This window comes from Monodelphis domestica, chromosome 7 (assembly GCF_027887165.1).
Source record: "Monodelphis domestica isolate mMonDom1 chromosome 7, mMonDom1.pri, whole genome shotgun sequence".
In the NCBI taxonomy this organism is placed as follows: Eukaryota; Metazoa; Chordata; class Mammalia; order Didelphimorphia; family Didelphidae; genus Monodelphis; species Monodelphis domestica.
Genome location: NC_077233.1, coordinates 285298976 through 285315442, shown reverse-complemented (window position 1 = coordinate 285315442; position 16467 = coordinate 285298976). Strand labels below are relative to the sequence as shown.

The 16467-nt window shown below is 41.0% G+C and overlaps 1 pseudogene; it reads right to left on the bottom strand.

Annotated features, from left to right (window-relative positions):
* Nucleotides 1–3800: 3800 nt before the first annotated feature.
* LOC100028569 (adenosine kinase-like) lies at nucleotides 3801–16160 on the bottom strand (annotated as a pseudogene).
* Between the last annotated feature and the right edge of the window lie 307 nt (nucleotides 16161–16467).

Sequence of the window (16467 nt, the reverse complement as noted above, 5' to 3'; positions counted from 1 at the left end):
GAGAGCCCTTTGAATAACGGCTTTGTGAGTTCTGGGGCTTTAAAACGTGAATTTTGATAGTTTCTTCTTCATTTCAATGTCTACTTTTGGTGGCAAAGGCCTCTACGTGAATGATGACGTCTGTGCAGTCAGCCGGTGTCTGCACCCAGGAAGAGGAGAAAACTTACACACCAGAATCATGTATCGAAATGAGATTTGTGAAAGGCTGTTGAATGGAATATGGCAGCTCCCAAAGGAGCTGTCCGCCTCCTTTGACAGATCAGGGATGCTCAGGCTGCTGTAGAGTTTTGCTTTTCTGGAACGAAGGGTGGTTATTGGTGAGGAAATGGCTGCCTTTCTGCCCTTACCATGCAGTCAGCAGAAGAAGAGCCCTGTGGACCACCTCGTCCCCTACTTATGTCATTGGGCTCTGTTTGGTTTCTCTTTGGTCCTTTTAGGAGGTCCCTGATCTGGAAGTATGAACCGTGGTTCCCAGCTGAAGTTCAGCCGTTGAGGTCTTCGTTGGGCAGGTTGGTGAGACGAAGGCTATGCAGGAATTTGGTTAAGCTGTGAACCTCTCGCCTTTTCAGAGGCAGAGAGCCTGGGTAAAGGGTGGATTATTATAACTCCTGTGGGACTGCTTATAAGGTTTTCATTTGGGATTTTATCGATGAATAATGACTCATATTCTATAGAAGGGGGGAAGAAACTCTTCGGTATTGCAGAAAATGTTTGTGGTCTTGTCGTTTGACGTACTATTCATTGTTAAAGGCGAATTTTACTGATGGTACAGTGGATAGAGCCAAGCCCAGAGTCAGGAAGACTTGAGTTCAAATGCAGCCTTAGACATTTCCCAGCTGTGTGACCCAATTATTTCACCTTTTTTTTTTACCTCCATTATCTCATGTGTAAAATGAGCTGGGGAGGGAAATGGCAAACCATCCCAGAATACTTTGCTAAGAAAACTCCAAATGGGGTCATGAAGAGTCGGACACAACTGAACAACAATCTGACTGTTAAGAGTGGCTAAATGGAGCTGGAGTTTTAGCGGAACACAAATGGTGGGGGGCTTACGTTGATGGCAGAAATAAGAGATTTCTCAACCCCTTTAGGGTGCTGAAGAACCTCAGGGGAGGAATGAAGGCTGGTCTGGAGGCAGTGGGGACGAGTAGGATCTTGGACATACTATTTTGTTTGGAATACAAGCTCCTTGAGGGCATTTTTTGCTTCTGTCTTTTCATCCCTTACACTTAATATTATGCTTGAGAAATCGTAAATGCTTAATAAATTCTTATTAACTGCTCAATAGATTATAAGAAAATCATGGAAAACACAAGTTAGATACTACAGTTTAGCTGTCACACACAGATTTCAGTCTCATAGTTCTGCTCACTGAGTGCAGGACAGTGTTTTTGTCTAGGCGCTCGGTCCGTCCTTTTATTCCAGGACAAAAGCCCGTCTTTATCGCCATCTGAATGCTTACTCAACAACTTCTAGGAATGACGTCCACGTAGTTTCTCTGGGGAACAGGAGGCTGGCAAACAGCCTAGGACAGTTGTTTAGAGAACAGCCAACCGATGTTATGGGCTGTTGGCAGCTCCCAGATTTTCTTCCCTCTCCTCCTCCTCCTCCCCTGCCCTCATCGTCTCTTTCTTTTTCTTGTTCTCCTACCCTCTCAAATGGGTCTTCCTATCTTGTTCAACCTGGAAGCACAGAGTCATTCCTGTACCAGATCTCAGTATGACATAGAAACTTTTGGCCTAGTTTATCCCTCAATCTGATATCCCCTGATATCCCACAGTAGGTGCTTTGCAAGCCTTAAAGAACTAAAGAAATACTAATTTTTATTATTGTGGTTGTTTTTAATACCACAAAAATCAAATAGAGGCTGAACTATTTCTAACAATTCTAATGCTCAATCCATTATGCCTCACTGTCATGGCCTTAGGCTAAGGGTTAAGGCCAGTGCATAGGTGTAGACAGAAACCACAGGATCTTAAGACCTCTGTTCATCTGTTAAAGCGACGCGCCAGGAATATGGGCTCCTGTTATGTAGGAGGCAACATTACAGTACATTGCAAATTTAATAAACAAGCAAGCAGTACAAAGTAGCCAAAATTAATACCATTTACTAGAAAGCCTTGGAGCTTTACCTAATTAAAATCTTGAACTTCTGCTAACATAGTTGATGAATTGTTGAGTTTTAATTTTGGTGCAGGAATGATTATGGGATTTAGAACTTGGATGAACCTTCACGGTCATGCAGACCACTTCTCTCATTTTACAGATGGGGAAACTAAGACCTAGATGTGATGGGGAATAACCATATATAACTCTGGCCACCTAATACAGCATGGGGAATGACAGATGTACTTCATTTTACAGAGGCACTTTTATTTATATAAAAGTATTGCACTGTGCATTGAATCTATAATTTCATCGAGAACTATCTTCCCTAATTTTTATCTTTCCCAAACATTAGCAAGATATTCTTCACAGATCAGGCACTTAATAAGAGAGTGGGAAGGTCTCTGTGCAATGACTTTTCCACTTAAATCTCCTTCACCCATAAGTGTCTTTGTTACACTCATCTATACACCATAGATGAAAACGCACAAAGACAATTGTCATCCTCGGTTACCGAGAGACGACTACCACCAACACACATACACAGACCCAGTTAGAGCACTAGTCACCAAACTACATTTCCTTCTCCTGTTAGATAGGACTGGGCTTGGAGTCAGGAAGAGCTGGATTCATATCCTGCCACTGATACATTAGCTATGAAACAAGTAAAAACCATTTTCCTTCTCTGGGTCTGGGTTCCTTCTGCTATAAAATCAGGATAATACTAATAAATGAGAATAATGCTCAAATGAGATCATGTGCATAAAGCAATTTGAAAACTCTAGAGTCAGTAAAGTGCTATAAATACCAATTTATTCTTGTTATCATCATTAATAAATTTTAGTTCTCACCAACTGACCATTCTGATGAATTCTTCCTTTTCCTTTCTTCAAAGGATAACGACTTCCTCCCAGCAGTTTTAGGTGGGCTGATGTGAGATGACACACCATTAGCACTTTACACTAAATGCTGGTGCCAAATTCAGCCATCTATGCCATCCCTGAGCAGAGGTGTTCTTTCGCCTGACCCTTTGATGCTTAAAAGGACACAAGTTGGACCAGTGACAGTTGATTCTTTGGAATTCTATTGTCCTGAAAGAAATGAGGAGCAGGTTAATTTAAAAACAAACAACTTGGAAAGATATAAATGAAATTATGAAGAGTAAATAAGCAGAACCAAGAGAAGACTCTATAGAATTAATCTTTTTTCTTCAGATTTGTCAAGGTTTATTTATCAGTATCAAATTACATAATGCCATCAGGAAGGATCAGGTTATGATTTGAATATTTCAGTCTAAAACTTGGCAAATTGTTAAATTCCCAAAGTTCATAATATATTTGGAGTGTGTATTGAAAAGAGTTTTTGGCATATATGCTTAGCATAAATATCTTTGTACCTTCATTTTAAATATATGCATATATATGCTCCTAAATTAAAAATACCCATGTAAAAACCTGAAATTGATGTTAGAATCGATAAATTTTAGATCTACGAAATTACAAAACTGTCTCTAATTTTTAAAATTTTTGCTTTGAACACATTCATTTTCAATTACTTTGCAGATTCATGTGTCTGGGAAACTGACTCTAAGATGAAATGCTATAACCCTGTTTAAGTAACTGACATTTAAAAGAGGCAACCGAATCATGTAAATAATACCATTTTTCAACTTGATGAGAGAATAAAGCTTCTCCTTACTCCCTAAAGTAAGAATATGTTTCATTGTAGTAGGAAAAGGTTTTTCTATAATAACATGACTATGGAAGCCATGATGCAGGAGATGAGCAGCCACCAATCAATCTGGGCCATGTACATGTTCCTAGTGGGTTGTGCGTCCTCTTGCTCATCAACGGAAGGCTGGCTTCTCTGAGAAGATACAATTACAATCAGAGCTCTTAGTTATGATGCCGGCAGCAGCCTAGTGGTCTGCGCGGATGTATTTGGTCAATGGTTGGTCGGCAACCAGCTGGGATAGAAAACCTCTGACAAAGGCATCTCCAATTCCATTGGTGTCAATGATTTCACTCTGATTTTGATCCAAGACGAGGAAAACACAGATTTCATTCTCCGGAGCCATTATTGTGTCCCTTTCCCCTTGGATGAAGATTACAGGTCACTGCCTTTTCACGTTCCCCTTTGGCAGGGCTTGTGCCTTTTGGGCTACCTCTTTTGCTAGAAAGGTAGGCTTCTCACCTGAAGAAATTAAAGGGGCGGCTTCAGTTTCATTTCCAAAAAGGATGTCGATGAAGGACATATCTGTCATCATAGGTTCCTTGAACGACTGGCTAAGAAATGGGGCAGAAAGAGTCCCAAGTGAAGATCTGATTGCCTTCAGAAGGCAGGTGAGCTATTTTTAATCTGTCAGATTCAGGTAAAACCCTAAGAAAAAAGTCTGCTATATAAAAGAAACGTTGGCCTTCTCAACCAACTTTCAGTTTTTTCCAAGTCAAGATGTTTTTCCTTTTTATAACAATTGGCGGCAGCAAGATTGGCAACAAGGGATCTGTTGTCACTGGTGATGCAGGTGGCACAAGTTCCTGCTGGCTGCTCGCTCTGTTCATAGTAATGTGCACCCACGTGGGCTTCTTCAGGATCTCACCAAATTTATCCGTGCCAAAGCAGCCAAAGGACGTTGCTGCTTTGAATGGTTTTTGAATCTTGCACTGAGCCACTGTAATAGAATTCTGCATTGAACCACCAGCACTTTGAACTTTTTTCACAAGTTCTTCAAATAGTTCTTCGTGTTCCTCCTCTGCCAAAATTTGGTCATTGGGCGTCAGACCATACTTAACAAGGAAACTCTTGTCCACAACTGCAGGTGCTGATTGGCTGAGGCCACAGTGGGGGCAGGCCGGTTGCTGTCAGGGAGGGACTAGGGCAACTACCCACCTACCCAGAGCCAGAGAGCATGGGCTCGGCCCTAAGCCAACCTCCTGTAGAATTAATATTTGAAGAGTAACTTGTGAATGGCCAACTCTGGAGGAAATACTATTCAATAAAACATAAAGAATATAATTTATATGTGCATATTTTTGATCAAGTGATGCCTTCTATGGTGTGGAGAGGAAGGAAGGGGAATTTTAATATACCACCAAAAAGATTAATTACTTAACTAATTAAAAGTTTTAAAAAGTTGATTCTTTTCTCCAGAAATTCATAATTCATAAAACCCCTGTCTTAAAGGCCAAGGGAGTTTAAGTTTTTGCTAATCCCCTTGGAATCCTTTCTTTGGGGCACTCATTGAGCATGAGTCTCCTTCGGTTTCAGTCTTCCAGGTTTAAGAGTAGACCAACTTCATGTTGCTGAAGGAAAGGACTCTGGGAAGACATGAGAGAGACTTTGAGAACTTTCCCCTTGGGTGAAATCCAGGACCTTCTCTTTTGAGTTGGGCTATCTCCCTTCTATTGGGAGAGCTTTCTGTCTGTGTTGTCTAGTACATATTCTCCTATATGTACTTTCTCTGATTTTTGTTTTGCAATGATTTGGATAAAGGGCTTCTTTGATATTCTCTATATATGCTTATTGGGGAAATTATATTTGGTAGGAAGGGGGTGGTTAAGACTTAGATATAGAGCGTGGGGTCCCCCTTTTGCCCCCAAATGACAGTGATCAATAGTTAGCTTGAACCTCATCGTATCATCTAGACTAAAAAAGGTGTGTGTGTGTGTGTGTGTGTGTGTGTGTGTGTATCTATCTATATGTCTATGTATATATGTATATATGCACTTCTATACTAGTACCTTCTCTTCCTCTGAGGAGAGCAGGATGGTGGCCGTGGAAGCCAACCTCCTGCCATCCCTCCTCATAAGAATGAGGAAAAGTATGTGGGTGGGAGGGGGAAGAAAAAGAAGCTAGAGATGCCTATTCTGCCTTCCTCTGAACCAAAGAGAGGCAGGCCTCTCCTTACATGTGGAGCTCCACTTTTTGATCTACATTCCGAGGCTTTGTCCATAGAAACATCATTACAGAATTTTTGCTTGCCTATTTTTGCAAGATATTGTTGGTCTGGGGATGGGGTGGCTAAATCTGTCTAAAAGTTGGGATGATTTTCTTCACGTTTTTTTTAAAGACCAACCTATGTGTTTCAGATGAAGCTACTGAATATATCTTTAAGCCGAAATCACCTTCAGCTTTTATGGAATTAAAATGTTAGTCCTTTTTGGTCAAGAAACTTAAAATGGTGTTTTTAGATCCATCTCCCCAAAAGATCTTCTATCACTGGGACTGCTTAAAGGGATCCTCTTCACAGAGATACTGAAAACAGACACTTGAGCATCCTTTAGATGAAGATGCTGGACTAGCCATGCCTGGCTTCCTGCCCAAAGGATTGCAGCTAATAGATCATAATCCGTCAAATGGCCACGTTATCTAGCTAGTGAAGCCTGGGTATTGTCAGATGTGCTATTTGTGCTGGATAGTCCTCAGCAAGGTGAAAAATTACAGACCAGAGTGCAGAGAGGAAGCCGGATCTTCATAGGGTATAATTTATAGACCGTGGTTCTTAAAAGAGAAAAGATGTCAAAGGAGAGAGCCTGGGAAAGACTGCTGTGCTGCCATATGCTAGGCAGAGCAGAATTAACTCATATTCGGCTAGAATTTACTTTGGAAATGACGAGACATACTAGGCCTTTTGCCACCATAGCTATCATCATATCCTACTCAGCCTCAAGAAGGTACATTCACCTTAACTTGCTTTAGCCCTCTCCATCTGGACTTCATTTCCTGCTCTGCCATTTTATTGTTAATAAACTGCCTAATTTTTAAACCCTCACCTTCCATCTTGGAATCAATACTGTGTATTGGTTCCAAGGCAGAAGAGTTCTAAGGGCTAGACAATGGGGGTCAAGTGACTTACCCAGGGTCACACAGCTGGGAAGTATCTGAGGCCAGATTTGAACCCAGAACCTCCCATATCTAGCCCTGGCTCTCAATCCACTGAGCTACCTAGCGGCCCCCAAACTGCCCATCTTATTGGTGCTGTCTTTTTCACATTCTTTACATCATCTTGCACTCAGAAACCTAACTCCTTCCAGAAAATATTGCCTTTTTGGCCCTCTATTCCAGTACTGGATTTATTTTCTCTTATGTATTGTTATTGAATTGTTTCAGTTGTGTTTGACTCTTTGTGACATCACTTGGGGTTTTCTTGGCAAGGATTAGAGTGGTTTGCCATTTCCTTCTCCAGCTCATTTTACAGATGAGGAAATTGAGGTAAACAGGCTGAAGTGACTTGTCCAGGTGGAACAGCCAATAAATGCCCGAGGCTTATTTGAATTCAGGAAAATGAGTTCTTCTGATTCTAGGCCTGATGCTTTAACCAATGCAACACTCAATTGCTTCACATATACACTGACATATTAGGTTCAGGAGGAGCCTTGTTTTGTATTGACATTTCAAGATTCATCCCTTTTCAGCCTTACATCCTTTCCCCCCTCCTTTTAAGAAATGACCCTCACCTTCTGTCTTAGAATTAATGTTGGGTCTTGGTTCCCAGGCAGAAGAGCAGTCAGGGTTAGGCAATGGGGGTCCAATGACTTGCCCAGGGTCACCCAAGCTAGTAAGTGTCTGAGGTCATATTTGAAGCTAGAACTTCCTGTCTTTGGACCTAGCTTTCAAAACATGAGCCACCTAGTGGCCCCCTTTTCCTCCTTTTTACAGGAGTTCTTTACCTGCTCTGTTTTCTTCTTTAGGAACTTAAAGGGACACACAGATACCTCTCTATTATTTTAAATTTAAAAAAAGGATTCATATTGTCTCTCTCCCTTCCCCTCCCCCTTCCCAGAGGTGACAAGCAATTCCACTGGGTTATACATATCTTATCACTCCAAACCTCAGCGACCCCTTTAAGGAGGTCCTGAGTAAGAATCACACAAGATAGACAAGAATGATGAGAGTGTGACCTGCATCACTAGAGGAAATGTACACATCAAGGTTCTCTTCAAATATTTGAGCTGAATAATGCTCTCATTGTTAAATGATTCAGTTTTTGCAATCAGGGACATAGAGAGCAGGGCCCAAGATCTAGGAAGCCTTGGGTAGAATTGAACTCATGCCAGCCCCATATTTACGTGCTCTCGCAGCCTCCCCCCCATCCCCTAAAATAGTCAACATGAAAAGGAAAGCAGAAGGGCCTGGGGCGGAGAAGACTGCCACCATGGTCTCACCGGTAGGTGGACCTCGGCTCCTTTGTGGTTGACGACAGGTCATTGAGATCAAGGAAAATGAACCTGTGGAGGAGGGAGCCCCTATCATGATGGGTAAAGGACAATCTGCCCGACTGCAAACCGGAATAAGCTCAGACTCTGTCGGATCCCTCAAACATATGAATAGTGGTTTGTAGGGCGCCACAGAAACCCTTCCCATCGAGCGTGAATACTATTGGGGCAATCTGGAACTGAAGAGTGATGTCGCCTTTCTCCTACAGATGACTTGCACATAGTCAGATTGACTTGGAAATAAGCCATCCCTGAGAATTCCGAGGTAACGTGTACAGAGTTTAATTTCCAATACAGAGTAATGATGAGGGACAACATGTTGACTAATGCTTGTCAGAGATAGAGGTCGGTTATTTATCTGTGAGTTCAGCCTGTACTATAGGTCAGTTAAGACTAGTATGAGGTCAAAGTTATGGCGATACCTATAGAACGAGCGATGCCAACAATCAACAAGTAAATAAGTAACTTTATTGCATTTTATTAAGTGTCTATTATGTGCCAGAACATGCTAAGCAATGAGAAGACAAAAAGAGGCACAAGACAATTCCTACCCTCTAAGGAGCTCACAATTGAATGGGGGAGATGAAGAGCAAACAGATATGTACAAACAAGCTACATACGGAATAAATAAAAAATAATTCAGAGAAAAGACACTAGGATGAAATTTTTTTGGGGAATGACTTCCTGTAGAAAATAGGATTTTAGTAGTGACCTGAGGGAAGCGAATGAAGCCAGGAGGTAGACAGGAAGAGGGAGAGGATTCCAGGCATGAAGAACAAACAGAGTAAATATCTAGGGCCAAGAAAGGTATTGTCTTGCTGATGGAGCAGCATGGAAGCCAGTATTGCTATATTGAAGAGTATGCGGTAATGATGATCTGTGACATTCCAGCAGACCCACCTTTGCCACAATTAAATGGAATTGGGAGCCTGGGAATTCTAGTCCTTTCTATTCACCCTGTCACTATTTTAATTCAGATCTTTATCACCTCACACCAAGGCTACTGTAATGGACCTCTAAGTGGTCTCCATGCCTTTCCCATTTTCAATCTATCCTCCTTCATACAACTGACAAAGTAATTTTCCGTAAGTGAAGATCTTACTGTGTCACATGTCTAGTGCTCCTTTGATTTAGGCTAAAAAACAAACTCCTAGAAGGAGAGTGAGAGGAAGAGGTGTAATCTGAAAGGACACTTTATTAATTAAATAGCAGTTCTTGAGACACAATGAAAGAAAATGGCAGAGCAGGATAGGGATTCTAGATGAGGAAGGCTAACGTGGGGGGATCTCATCAAGCACTTGTAGTGTATTAATACCAGATCTTTATGACTTTTAAAGTCCTTTATAACCTGGTGCCATCCTACCTTTCTGTTTTCATTGTACATTACTCCCTTTTCCACAATCTATGGTCCAGTCAACTAGCCTTTTCTCTACTCTTCACACACGACATTCCATCACCCATCTTTATCTAAGCCTTGGTACTGGGTATCACATCAGTTTCTCTTGATCCTAGGGAGCCTCTGTTAAAATAGGGAGGGAAAAAGATGAACTGAGAGGAAACTACTTTTCAGGAATACTCCAGTTGTGGAAAGATAGGTAGGCAGCAGAAGGTATTCTTAGTACCACAAGGTTGTGATAACCCGAGCCATCCAAAAGACCAGGGGCTGTGCTGGAAGTTCCATGACTGTTGCGGCAATGTCCAAGCTTATTTCTGATGCTTTGGGAGAAATGGTTACCAACCTATCTAGAATTCTGTTGCTGGAATAAAAGTAATGTGTGCTTTGTACATAACTATGACATATTATGTGTTATCTGGGACCTTGTGTTAGCTATGCCATTATTTTATATCATATTATGTTTCTTTGCTATATAATATAGTTGTGTTAAAATTGTATCTTGCTCTGATCCTCAAACCACCTGCTCATTTACTCGGGTTTGCAAGTTTACATGTAGCCAATATAAAGTAGCAAGAGAAGGAAGTAAGATTGCGAAGACAAACCTAGAAGTCACGTAGAGACTATTCGAAAGGAGAATAATTTGCAGGCTGTATTATGTTAACCCCAAATTACATCCTAGTGATATGTGCTAAATCATAGAAAGCCATTTAGGTAACTGCGGGTAGGATATTTTGGTCCCATATTAGTCTGATGCCAGATACACTCCAGATATCTGCAGATAAGACCAGAAAAACATCCGATAACTTGGAGATTATGTAAACATGTTACCTTTGAAGTTTTACTGACAACTTTACGATAATTTGGATATATTAATGAACCAACATGAAGGTAGCATAGATGTGAGTTATTCTGTTCCCCCTCCTCCAAAACCCTAAAAACACTAGACTTCAATTGCACGACATCCCACCCCCATTAATATACCCAATGAGCAATTATTAGCCTTCTATATATGATCCATGGATTTGGTCACTGTAATGCTATTACGGAATACTATATGTTTATATTTTGTGAGATTTGTATAATTAGTTCATGTGTAATGTTGTAATATGGTTCAATTTGAGAAATCAATCTTTGATTTCATTGATATAGGGAACCACCAGGGAGGAAAAATACCTATCAAAACACCATATTCGGGGGCATCCAGGTAGCACGGTGAATAGACTGCCAGGGGTGGTGTCAGGAGGATCTGTCCTAGCTGCATGATCCTGGGCAAGTCACTTAAATCTGAATGCCTAGCTCTTGCGAATCTTCTGTTTTTAAAGTGAAACTAAGGCAGAAGACAAAAATTTAAGTCCCCCCTTACCCATCTTTACGACTTATAGATTTAGAGTTTTCATTGGATCAACAGGTTAAGTGGCTTCCAAAAGGTAATGCAACCAGTATAGAAGTATAGTACGTTAAAGGTGGTTGTGAATCCAAGTCTTTCTGATGCTAAGGCCAACTCTCTCTCCATCATACCAAACTGTTTCAGTGCTGATTTGTTCATTATTGATTCTGTGCTAAGCATTATATTGGTTGTATGAACTATTGCTAGATGGCACATAATTCTAGTGCAAATATTATGTCTTAGGTACTTGTATATGCATTATAGGGATTGTTTCATTCTTTGTTTTTGTATTCACCGTGCCTGACGTGTAGTACATACTTAATAAATACTTGTTTCTTGGTTGATTATACTTTGTAGTTGGGACGATAACCCATGGTTATGTGATGGGCTGTGAATGTTCTTAAGATGTATGTTCATAGACATCCATTTGTATACGGTGTAATTTCTAGGATTGGCAGATCTTCCATTTGGGATTAGACATATTGATTGCTAGATCTTTCTGATCTAAAGAGTCCTCAGCTCCCTCTTGAGTTTATTGTGTTTATAAAGACCTGAGGATCATTGAGACCATGGAGCTGAAGACTGGCTGAGGGCTCCAAATGAAGTGGATCACCTGTATGAGCATTAGAAGATGGATGGTTGAAGTCTGAGAGGGAAGGCTGCTACCTAGAGCATTTTCTTTCTCTTCCTAGACTGCCTTCAATTCTCCTTCACAGTTCTTTTGGTGATGAATAGGCAAAGAAGCCTGAGTAATCCCAAATAGCTTATCTGATGAACCAGTTGCATTGAGAAAGAGTTGGAAGAGAGGGATAGGAGGTTTCTGGTCACTAGAAAGCTGTGATAAGAAAAGCAGCCATTTTAGGACATAGCCTGGGCTCTCCCCTTTTCCCATTGACCTGGTCAGAGATGCTGAAGAGGATTTTGGGTAAAAAAGAATAATGATTTTTGAATGAGCTGTATTTATTAATCTCAGTTTGAGGGTTATTTGTTAACTTTGAATTTAACTGTCTATGTTTTCAGTCAATCAAGCATTGATATGTGCTATAGAAAGTGGTGTAATGGACAGAGAACCAGTCTCAGGTTGGGGGTCTGGAAGTACCACAGTAACTGCCAAGGTGACAACTGGGCAATCTGCCCTGGAACACACTACAGCTTAATTAAATGTAAATTAAGCTGTCATTGGAAAACACTTAATGAAATAAATAAAAATACAATATTGACAATGGTAACACAATTCCCTAAATCTAGATGAAGCTCTAAAGGTTGGTGACAAGGGAGGGAGACAACTTGGATCATATAATTTCGGAAAATTTATGTGGTGATTTGTTATTAAAATAAAAAATCCAAATTGAAAAAAAGATTAAGTGACAGAGAGCATGTTTTAATCTGCTTTAGTTTTGTGGGTATTTTCTTATCTGAGTGTTCCTTATAATAATGAAATCATAAGTCTATCCCCTAGACTATTTACATGTAGAAACTGGTGGCATTTCTTTCTCATAAACTGAGCCCCCCGAATGAGGACCCTGGGTTCAGGTATCCCTTCTGATCTACCCAAGTTCAAAGCTACAGCTCCCAAGCTTCTACCAATGTATTTACTTTTTTCTGTAGTAAGCCAGAGGACACAATTAGATGAAATTGAAAGTGTTTAATAAAATAGTATTAGAAGAACATTTTCAAGAGAATAATTCCCCACATATTTCCGGTAATATCATAGCACCATTTTTCCTGGGCCTGTTCCACGCACAGTATGGTGGTCTCTGTTCCATGAGTTTATTTATTGGCCTAGGCTAGTCTCATGGTAATTGCTGTGCTAGTTGCTGCAGGTCCTGTGATAATTTCTGGTCACGTGTCCTCCCCTGGAACATTGCTCGGCTCCTTCCATGGTATTTCTGCCCGGTAGGTTGCTCTGCTGTTTCTAGCTTCTGGGTTTATCCCTTCAGGAACTCAAAAGTAATCTCGGCTCCATCTGTTAAGGGTGTAGTGGCTGGAAATCTCTCTTTGATAATGATAACGTTAACTCTTTAGTCATAGATACTTTACCCTGTTAACAAAGGCAGTGGATAAAACTTGGAGCCTAGTATAAGGAAGATCTGAATTCAAATTCTGATCCTACCTTTATCAATAATAATAAAAAAGCCAGGTATAATGGTCCTAAATTAAGATTTTGATTCCTATATCTTGGTAGAGATCAAAGTCTTATAACAGATAACTAATTTCAGTTTAAATATTCTCTAGATCATCTCTGGCTTAATTAACTTAAGCCAGAGTGAAAAATAAGCTAATGAAATACGTTGATACTCTACTCACCTAGCTCAAAATCTTTTAGCATGCATATGTCAGCAGAGAAAACGGAATATTAATATCCAGAAGTTAATGTACAAACATTTGTCAGCAAGATGAGGACTACAGATTTATACAGCTGGACTAGTAAATACTAGGAGTGGATGCCATGTGTCCTTTAGGACTTGGTGGCTTGTTGGACATAAGCTTTGGCTCTTGACTCATTTCATTCTCATGTTTTGATTCAATCTCTGGAGTGCTCAACTCTCATTAAGAATCAGGGGATGTATCCTATGTATGCTTCTTGTTTCTAAAGCCTCATGTAACTAGGATATACCTTATTTATATCTTTCATGCAATTTGAAGGTCCGAACTGGAAAAGGCAAACTATGGAATGCTTGAATGATGCTCTGTCAGGTATAAAAAAAGAATATGTAATGAATGGGGAAATGGAGCCACCCACTATGTTTACTTGAGGCTAGGGAGTGAGAGAGATGAATGGAGCAAGAAGGTGGAGAGGAGGGGATAGATTGTTCCTCCCCTCTCTTTCCTTTGTAATTCAGGAGACAACTAGTGCTGGTTTTACTGAGTATATCTCTCCAGAGACTGGATTGAATGTAAAGCCAAGGACTGAATCTGATTCTTCTTCTTTGAGGAGAAAGAATAGCTCTCCTACCCAGGCTTCAGGTCTCTCTCCCAGGATATTATGAGGCAGGCACTTGATCTATGGAATAACTATTCTAAAGGGACACACACAAGATGGGGTAAACAGGATTATTGGGTAAAGAAGTGGAATTAGGAGATCCCTAAGGCTAACTCAGGCTGCTTGCCTGACCCTCCCAGGTCAGCTGTGAGAGCTGTCTTGACTTCTATCTATCCAGGTTGTAGTACAAAGTTCAAGGACAGATTTTAGGGAATGGAGAGGAAAGTCTTCTTTGGACGGATGGCTTTATAATAGAAGTCCTATCCATTCCTTTTCTCATCAGCTGGATCCAAGGAGTTTGAGTTCACAGAGAGATGGTCAAAATGCTCAGAAGGTCTTTCTGCTTCAGAAATTTCTCAACCACCCTTGAGGAGCTCCCAAAGAGAAGTGAAATAACTGCTTTGAATCTTCGCAGCTCCTCTGTTCCTTCCTAGAATTCTGTCTTCCTTTGCTCCTCCCCTGCTTGAGTTGCTTTTCTTGCATGCTGAATCTGACTTTCCTCTCTTGCAAATACCATACCATAGAAGGGACTTTGAGGCTTTGAAAAGTTCACTGCCATATGGAAAGGCCAATTGAGACAATAAACTTGTTCATTGTTTCTTACAGATTGACTTATTACCCTGGTCACCAATCATTTATTTGAATGGGACTCACTAGGAATCTGGGAAATGTTAAATAGATGGGGACCACAAGGATTGTTGTTTGTCCTTCATATTCGAAAAAGATCAATGGCCTTACAATGTTGGGGTTAGGATGTAAAATATTTGATTTTGTGGCTGATCAGTCCAATAGAAGTTCACACATCTCTACCACAGATCAGGCACACATAATCCATTAGAACGATTGGAATGGAGATGTCTCTGGATTTGCACATCTTATTTCCTTTGTTTCTACTTTAGTCATGGAGTACAGCACCGTGTTTGATGCAGATCCCATCAGTATCTCCCATGTCTTGAAGTCAATACTAAGATTCTTCAGAGAGACCTTGAGAGTGTCCTTGATTGCTTCGTCTGAGTTTGCTTTGTTTGAATTCTCCAAGATATAGTCTTTTAGGCAAATATGTATTGGGCATCGGAGTTGCACCCTCTGTAGTAGAGTTTGAATGGTTGGCAGTTCAGCTTGAGAGAAGACCTCAGTGTCCGGTACCCAGCTTTGCCAGATAATCTTCAGAACCATCCCAAGACAATGAAAATGGAAGCAGTTCGGTTTTCTGGCATGGCATTTGTAAGCGGTCCAGGTTTTATAAGCATGTGATAATGAGCTGAGCATAATGGCTCTGCAGACCTTCAGTTTGGTATGTAGGCAAAGTCCCTTTTCCCTCTTACTTCCTTTTGGAGCCTCCCAAATGCTGAGCTAGCTCAGGCAATGTGTGTGTTAATCTCATCTTCTGTGTGGACTTCCCTGGAAAAGGATATTGCTGGGGTAAATGAGCTCATCCACAGCATTGAGTTTCTCCATTACTGTAACCAGTGGTTCCATGAACGGACGGGGAAATGCTGGCTGGCAAAGAACCACTGTGTTCTTGGTGTTGATGTCAAGCCAAAATGAGCACAACCGGAAGAGAATCACTCCATATTCTTTTATATCCAAGTCTTAGAGGCTGCATTGGGAGTACAGCCAGCCATGGAACAAACAATCACGTGTCACCTTAACTTCAGCTTGTTGCCCTTTCAGGTTAAATAGTTTTCCATTAATGCGATATCTGGTCTCGAAGCTGTTTTCCTCCTTACTAAAGGCATCTGACACCACCGCTGAAAGCTTGATACTCAAAAGCAGGAGATCAAGCACATAGTCCTGATTGACTCCGCCAGCAGTTGGGAAAGCATCGCCCTTCATCTGGAATCTGTGAGCATGTCATAGTGAAACGGATGTACAATACTGATGCACTTCTCTGGGCAAACACATTTCACTGTAATCTTCCACGATGTCGTCATGACTGACCACAAAGGCCCTGGCCACATGAACGGATGTTCTGTTCCTGACACTCTTCCTGGGGTTTTCAGGTAGCAAATACCATGTTGACCGCTGTTTGGTCCTTTCTGAATCCACACTGGCTCCTGCGTAGACGACCATTTTCCAGATGAAGGATCAGATGATTAAAGAGGACGCTGACAAGAAGTTTGTCAACAATGACGAAGAGGGACCCTTCCTGCCATGATTGTCATAGGACAACCTGCTTTTTCTTCATAAAGATGGACAACGGAGGCATCCTTGATCTTCTGGAGGCCAGCCTCTTCTTGCCTTATAACTCGGAAGATTTCAGTAAGCTTTTGTATGAGCAAAGATCGCCTGCCTTGTAGATCTGATGGGGAAAGAATCAGCACCAGGAACTTTGTGACGTAAGAAGAGTATGATGGTATTCAGAATGTCTTTAGTTTGA